The sequence below is a fragment of the Penaeus monodon genome, chromosome 40, assembly GCF_015228065.2.
Source record: "Penaeus monodon isolate SGIC_2016 chromosome 40, NSTDA_Pmon_1, whole genome shotgun sequence".
NCBI lineage: Eukaryota > Metazoa > Arthropoda > Malacostraca > Decapoda > Penaeidae > Penaeus > Penaeus monodon.
The window spans coordinates 16500244-16508499 of record NC_051425.1 but is presented as its reverse complement, the minus strand read 5'-3'; positions in this window follow the sequence as shown (position 1 = coordinate 16508499).

Genomic DNA, 8256 nt, shown 5'->3' with positions numbered 1-8256 from the left:
ATGACGTGGGATACATTTTTGGAAACAATTACCTTTAATTAATATATTTTAAAGTTAAATTATATATATATAATATATAATATATTATATATATATATATATATATATATGTATATATAATATGGTGTGTGTATATATATAATATATATATATTAAATAAAATATATATATATTATATATATATTATTAATTTTATATATGTATATATAGGTGGTATATATATATTATATATATATATAATATATATATATATATATATATAATAATATTTTTTATAAATATATGTGTGTGTGTGTTGTGGTTGTGTTGTGTGTGTGGTGGTGTGTGGTGTGTATGTATATTTAGTTTCTACTAGATGCAATATGTAAACAATTTAATTGGAGAATAGAGTTTTATGAGAAACGCTATTATAGCTGTGCATTTTCCCTAATAAAAGACGAGCATTACGGCAAAACGTTTTATCAAATCCGGGATCACGTTTCAGAATATTAAGCCATTTACATATTTAGTTGAAAATTTGGGACATAACTCACACTACATTTTTTAGGGACAATTTTTCATTCACATAAATTAACATTTCAACCCCAAAAGAAATAAGGTTCTATTTTTGATTCCAACAATTTGGAATCTATTTATGTTATAGTTTGCCTATTGCAAAAAAACACCAGTTTTACCTCCAAAACCTTTTTCTCAAAGACAAAAAAAACAAAAAAAAAAACAAAACCCAAAAAAAAAACAACAAAAAACAAAAAAACAAAAAAAAGACACCAAAAGAAAATGCAAGTCTATTTTGTCCAAGATTTTACATACACCATGGGTTAGTTTTTGCCGTATCCCCAGTCCTTTCCCCTAATTTTTCCCATGTGAGTTGTGATATTTTTTTTTTTTTATATTGTTATATTTTTATGTTTTTTATTTACGGAATACATAAATAATTTTGTCAAGGTTTCAATGCTGATGTTCACATGGTATCATTTGTGTTGTTGTTTTTGTTTTTTTTATAATTTTTATTATTTTTATTGTTTGTTATTTTTATTGTTATTTTCATTGTTATTTTCTTTTAATACTTTTTGTTAATATTATTTTTGATATATTATTTTTTTTATTATTATTACATAAATTATTTTTCATTTTTATTATTATTTTTTAATAATAAAATAATAATAATAATATAATAATAAAAATAAAAATATTTTTATTATTAATTATTATTATTATTATTATTATTATTTTTATATTTTCATTATTATTATTATTTTATATTATTATTATTATTTTATTATTATTATTATTATTATTTTTTATTATTGTTGTTGTTGTTCTTGTTGTTTAATTGTTATTATCATTTTTGTTATCATTGTTACTACTTTTAATATCAATATTGTTATTTTTTATTATTAATATTATTATTATTATTATCATTATTATTATCAATATTATACTATTATTATTATTATTATTATTTTATTATTATCATTATTTTATTATTATTATTATTATTATTATTATTATTATTATTATTATCATTATTATCATTATCATGATTGTTATTATTATTTTTGTCATTTTTATTTTTTATATTATTATTATTATTTTATTATTATCTTTATATTATTATAATTATTATTATTATTACATTATTATTATTACATTTTTATTATTACATTATTATCATTATTATTATTATTATTATCATTTTATGATAATGAAATAAATAATAATAATAAAATAATAATAATAATAATAATAAATAATAAATAATAAAAATAAAATAATAAAAATAAATAAAATAATAATAACAAAAAAAATAATAATAAAATAATAATAATAAAAATAGTAATAAAATAATAATAATGATAATTATTATATTTTTTATTATTGTTATTATCATTGTCATTTTATTTTTAAACATTTTTATTTTTGTCATTATTTTATTATTTTATATTATTATCTTTTTTTTATTATTAATTATTGCATTATAATTTTATTTTGTCTTTATTTTATTATTATTTTTATTATTATTATTATTATTATTATCACTTTATTTTTTATTTATTTTATTATTATTATTTTTATTTTTATTTTTATATATTAAATATTATAAAATAATATTATGATAATAAAAATGTTTATAATAAAAATAATAATAAAATAATAATTAAAAATAAAATAATACAATAATAAAAATTTATAATGCAATAATGATAATAATAATAATAATAATAATAATAAAAAATAATAAAATAATAATGACAATAATAATAAGGGTTAAAAATAATATTGACAATGATAATAACAATAATAATAATAATAATAATTATCATTATTATTATTATTATTTATTATTATTATTATTATTATTATAATTATTATTTTTTTTATTATTATTATTATTATTATTATTTATTACTATTATTTTATTATTATTATTATTATTATTATATTATTACTATTATTATTATTGATATTTTTATTATTATTTTTTATTATCATTATCATAAAATGATAATAATGATAATAATAATGATAATATTCATGATACTGATAATAATAAAAAATAATAATAATGATAATAAAATAATAATTATAATAATAATAATGATAAAATAATAATAATAATAAAATAATAATAATAATAAAAAATAAAAATTTAATAATAGTAATAACAATAATAACAATCATGATAATGAATAATAATAATAATAATAATAATAATAATGAAAATAATAATAATAATAATAATAATAATAATAGTAATAATATTGATAAAAATTTAATGATAATAAATAATAAAAATTAATAATAATATTAACAATATTGATATTAAAAGTAGTAACAATGATAACAATAATGAAAATAACAATTAAAAACAACAACAACAAAAAACAAAAATAATAAATAATAATAATAACAATAATAACAATCATAATAACTGATAAAGATAGTAATAATAATAAATAAAATAATAATAATAAAAAATAATTATTATTATTATTATTATTATTATTATTATTATTATTATTATTAACAATAATAATAATAATGATAATAATTATATTGATAATAATAATAATAAAAATAATAATATCAAAAATAATATTAACAATAATGATATTAAAAGTAGTAACAATGATAATAACAATAAAAATAACAAACAATAATAATAATAACAATTATAACAAAAACAACAACAACAACAACAACAATGATACCATGTGAAGCACCCAGCATTGAAAACCGTTGACGAAGATATTTTTTATGTACTTCCGTAAATAAAAAATATAAAAATAAAAACATATATAAAAATAAAAACGTATCACAACCTCAATAGGTAAATTAGTGAAAGGATGAGGATACAGTGCATAAACATAACCCATGGGTGTATGTACAATCTTGGACAAAATATGACTTGCACTTTCTGTTGGTGTCTTGTTTTGTTTTGTTTTGCTTTTTGTTGTTATTTTTTTGTTTCGTTTTGTTTTTTTTTGTTGTTTTTTGTTTTTGTAGAAAAAGGGGTCTGGAGGTACAACTGAGTGTTTCTTTGCAATAGGCAAGACTATATACATGAAATAGATTCCAAATTGTGGAATCAAAAAATAGAACACTTTTTTTTCTCTTTGGTTGTAATGTTAATTTATAGTGAATAAAATTTAATTGTAACCTAAATAAGTAGGGGTGAGTTGCATTACCAATTTCAAACTAAATATGAAATATGGCTTAATATTTTTTAAAACAGTGATACGCGGATTTGATCAAACGTATTGCCGTAAATGCGTCTGTCTTTTTATTATGGCGAATGCACGAGTTTAGTACATAGCGTTTCTCATGAAATTTTACTATAGTCTGCCAATTAAATTGTTTAGCATATATGCATCTAGGTAGAAACATAAATATACATACACACACACACCACAACACACACACACAACACACACCCCACACACACCCACACAATATATATATATTTATAATATATATATATATATATATATATATATATATATAATCTATATATATTATTAATATATACACACACGCTATAATATAAAACATATATATATATATATAATATATTATATATATATATATATATATATATATATATATAAAATATATATCATATATATATATACATATAAAGGTAATTGTTTCCAAAATGTATGCCACGTTCATGAGTTCATTATACGTTAATCAATGACGGTAAAAAACACACCACAGATCCCTTCTTTGATTAGCGGAATTCATATTCATTCACATTCAAAAATTCATATTCATTCGTATTCAAAATCCTTTTGTATGGAGAGCATGAATATATCAGGGAAAGAATGAAGTAAACAAAGATAAAATACACTAAATATAAAGCAATAATGAATAAAAAGAAAAGGAAAGAAAACACTAAAACCAGTGCAACGAACTCAAAGAAAAAGGGCCGCCAACAGGGAAAGTCTACGGTCTGAAAAGCCACTTTTCAATGTCTACGGAACGACACGCCACTTTCTTTTAATATTTACGGACACAGTTCTAAGCCTAGTAACACCAAAGCAAGACGTCGTCAGGATTCCTTCTGTGTTCTGGACGATTTTACGGGATAAACCCCCCGACTAGGTCGTCCTTATACCCAGAGGTATGTGGGTTTTTACTATCACCAAATTTGGGGTCGGATATTATGGTCAAGGCATGTAGAAAAAACAGTGTTTAGTAAAAATTACGTTACAGAGTATAGTTCAAAGTAACAAGGTGCTGTACGAGGCCCCGGGTTAGAGAGCCTGGGGAGTGTATATACGACAACACATAACCTGGCGCTCGCACCCTCCCCGCACCCGACCACAGGGGATAAACACGTCAGCGGCGGTCAGCCCTACCATGGAGGGAAGGGGACACTCTCGGGCCACCGCGCTGCAAAGATCCTCTCAATCCCCACCCTACAGGGGGGATTGGCTCCACTGACCGTGGGGACATGAAAAATAAGGATTCCCCCTGCCGACCCCACCGCTGATGACGAGGTTTTCAACCGTCAAAGACAAAAAAGAAGAAAATGAAGACTGCATCACGTGACTCCAGCAACTTGACCGACGAACCAACCAGAGAAAGGGCCCACCAGCGCGGGGTCCATCGTCTTCCGGGACAGGGACATCCGACTGGCCTCCCCTTTGAGGACACGTCTCGGCAGACCAAAAATCAGATGGTGAGGGTTGGTCAGCCAGCTGCCGCCCCTTTCCAAGAAAGCCCCGCTGGACATGGTGCAGGAGAAAGGAGATATCTCGCTACGTCACGTCCGACGGGAGCAAGAAAACTACGTGACCCTGATGGTTAATGGCACTGTCGCGGTGGATTTCCCTCGAGAACAAAGACGCCCATCACCCCAAAAACAGTGCCTCAAAAGCACCAAGGGTGAAAAAAAAAAAAAATCAAGGAAATGGCCGAGGAAAATAAGAAGCCTCGGACAAGATCTTGCTGAATTGGGGAAAAGAAAACGTTAATGAAAAGAGAAAGTTATGGTGTATATAGGAAAAGGTTCAGTGACTTTGAAAATACGAATAGGGGTCTCTAATACCACTACTAATATACACGTGATACCAATGATGAATCATCTGAAAACGATGAGACTTCGAAAAATAACAAACGACGAAGATGTTTCAAGAAACGGAAGACCTTTGGGAAAACACCCGAAAATATTAATAGGTACGGATTAAAAGGTATATCAATATAAGGACAATGTGGTAGAACTATGCAAATAAACAAAAAGCAACAGAATATGTAATACTACACAAAACATATGCAAAAATTTCCCAACTTTCAGAATCGCGGGCACAAATGCATGAGAAGATTTTAATGCTAACATTATTACATTTGGAGATAGTCAATGTAATGAGTTCAGAATTTTGTTAGAGCATGCATGCAATAGAGCTAATCAGTGACCACTTTGCAATAGTAACGAGATAAAATGTTGATAATAGTCAAACTCCCAAAAAAAAAAATAGGCATAAAATTTCCATTCTCCTTACCTTGAGCACTACTTTCAATCACGTATTATGACTGGTATAAAGAATACGCAGTAAAGAGTATTAAAAAAATACTCCATGGACGAAAGTGGTCAGCGTTCCTAATTGCGTGTTAAAACAAATTGCGGTTAGCAACGGTAAAGGGAACACACAGAGTCTATGGTGAATGTATACGAGTGCTAAGACAACAAACCTTGTTATGCTTATGACTTACTGAGAGTGCAAAATTGGGCCAGCACTACACAAATGGAATTGGCAGGCATTTCTCTGCAAAGGAAAAGAGATAGAGATAGAGAAAAGAGAGAGGAGAGGAGATGGGGAGAGATAGAGGAGAGAGAGGAGAGAGAGAGAGAGAGAGAGAGAGAAAAGAGACAGAGAAAAGAGACAGAGAAAGAGACAGAGACAGAGACAGAGAAAGAGAAAGAGAAAGAGAGAGAAAGAGAGAGAGAAAGAGAGAGAAGAGAGAAGGGGAGAGAAGAGAGAGAGAGAGAGAGGGGGAGATGAAAAAATGATACATATACACGGAACACAAGCATACACAAACAAAACAGGAGGATTCATAAAGAGATAGGTGTGGCGTTTACTTTGCTATTGTGCTATTTAGTCACAAATCTGCGGATAATTCCACCTTGTTTACGGGGCGGGGGGGGGGGGTGGAAATAAAGGACTCTGCTTTGTTAATCTTTCTGTCGGAGCGAAGTAATTAGACTTGTAGCTTGTGGAGATCGCGTTCACTCATGCAGCCGCTCAGTATGTGAAAAAAAAAACCACATATAGACGTTCTCACTTTACATTAAGGTGTTATTGTCTCTGTTCGCAACACATGGTATACCTGAGCAAATTGTGTCTGGCAATGGTCCTCAGTTTCTTTCAAGTGAGTTTGAGAACTTTTGCAAGGGTAACAACATCAGACACACCCGTAGTGCTCCTCATCACCCCTGCAACAAATGTCGAAGCAGAGAGGTTTGTCCAGACATTCGAGAATAACTTGAAGTGTAGAGGCAGTAGCAGATCCAGTATAACTACTTGTATAAATAGGTTCTTACTATCCTATAGAACTACTCCTCATGCGACCACGGGTTGTTCGCCCTCTTTTCAATCGAAATCTGAGAGTGTAAAGGACTATAGAGAATTTAATATCGGAGATAATGTTTTGATAAGATCATATACCTCTTCAGAAGAAAAGTGGGTCGAAGGACAGGTTATAGAAAAGCTAGGAAAGTCGCATTATATGGTGAAAGAGCACGAAGGTAAAGAAATGAAAAGGCATATCGATTAAATAAAGCCATCACATTTGAACAGGAGGGGTATAGTCAAACTTCCTTCTACGCAATCACTAGTGCAGGATCTGTCTAAACAGCAGGGAAATAAGGAAGTTAGGGTAGACCCTTCTTAGAAGCCTATGAAGAAAGAGCTTCCACAAAGGTCCACCAGAAATAAAATTCCCCGCTAGTATGCCGACCAGTATATTTTAACTGAAAAAAGGTAATGTATTAAGTATAAGCAGGATATTGTGAATTTGTGATATTATGTACTTAATCCATGTTTCTTTTATGATTCTCATTTTCAGTATTACCTTCCATAAGTGGGAAGGAAAAAGTTATGTATTAACATACACTAAATTACATAGTTATTAACACAAACTGATTAACGTTGTTTATTATGTGTGTGATGCCCTTTTTAACGACATGTGATATGTTTTTCTATGACCCGTTAATGTAAGCAAATCTTTTTGGTCAGCAACAATAAAAAATAAACACAGAAGAGACTCTCTCTACAAACCCTACAACAAATGGGTTTAATCCAGTCTTCGTGATCTCTACTTTGGCAAACGAGGATGGGAGATAACGAAGCGCATATCTTATGATTACAGGTGAGATATGAAGTGATGTCTCCTTCTCTTCTTCTCCTCCCCCCCTCCTCTCCTCCCCCTCCCCTCCCCTCCTCCTCCCCCATCCTCACCCCCTTTCCCCTTTCCCCCCCCTCCCTCTGGGTTTTCCTTCCTTCTTTTCTCCCCCTCCTCCTCCCCCTCCTCCTCCTCCTCCCCTCCTCCTCCACCTCCACCTCTTCGCCCTCCTCTTTTTCCCTCCCTCCTCCTTCGGGAAGGACACAACCCGGGCAACTCCTGTCCTCTGTCGTGTGGGCGTGGGCGCAGGGTTGTGGGGGGGAGGGGGTGTTAGGGTGAGTGAGTCACGACTCCCTCTCCCCTCCTCCCCCCCTCTTGTACCATCTTTGTCGTGCCGCACCAATCTTG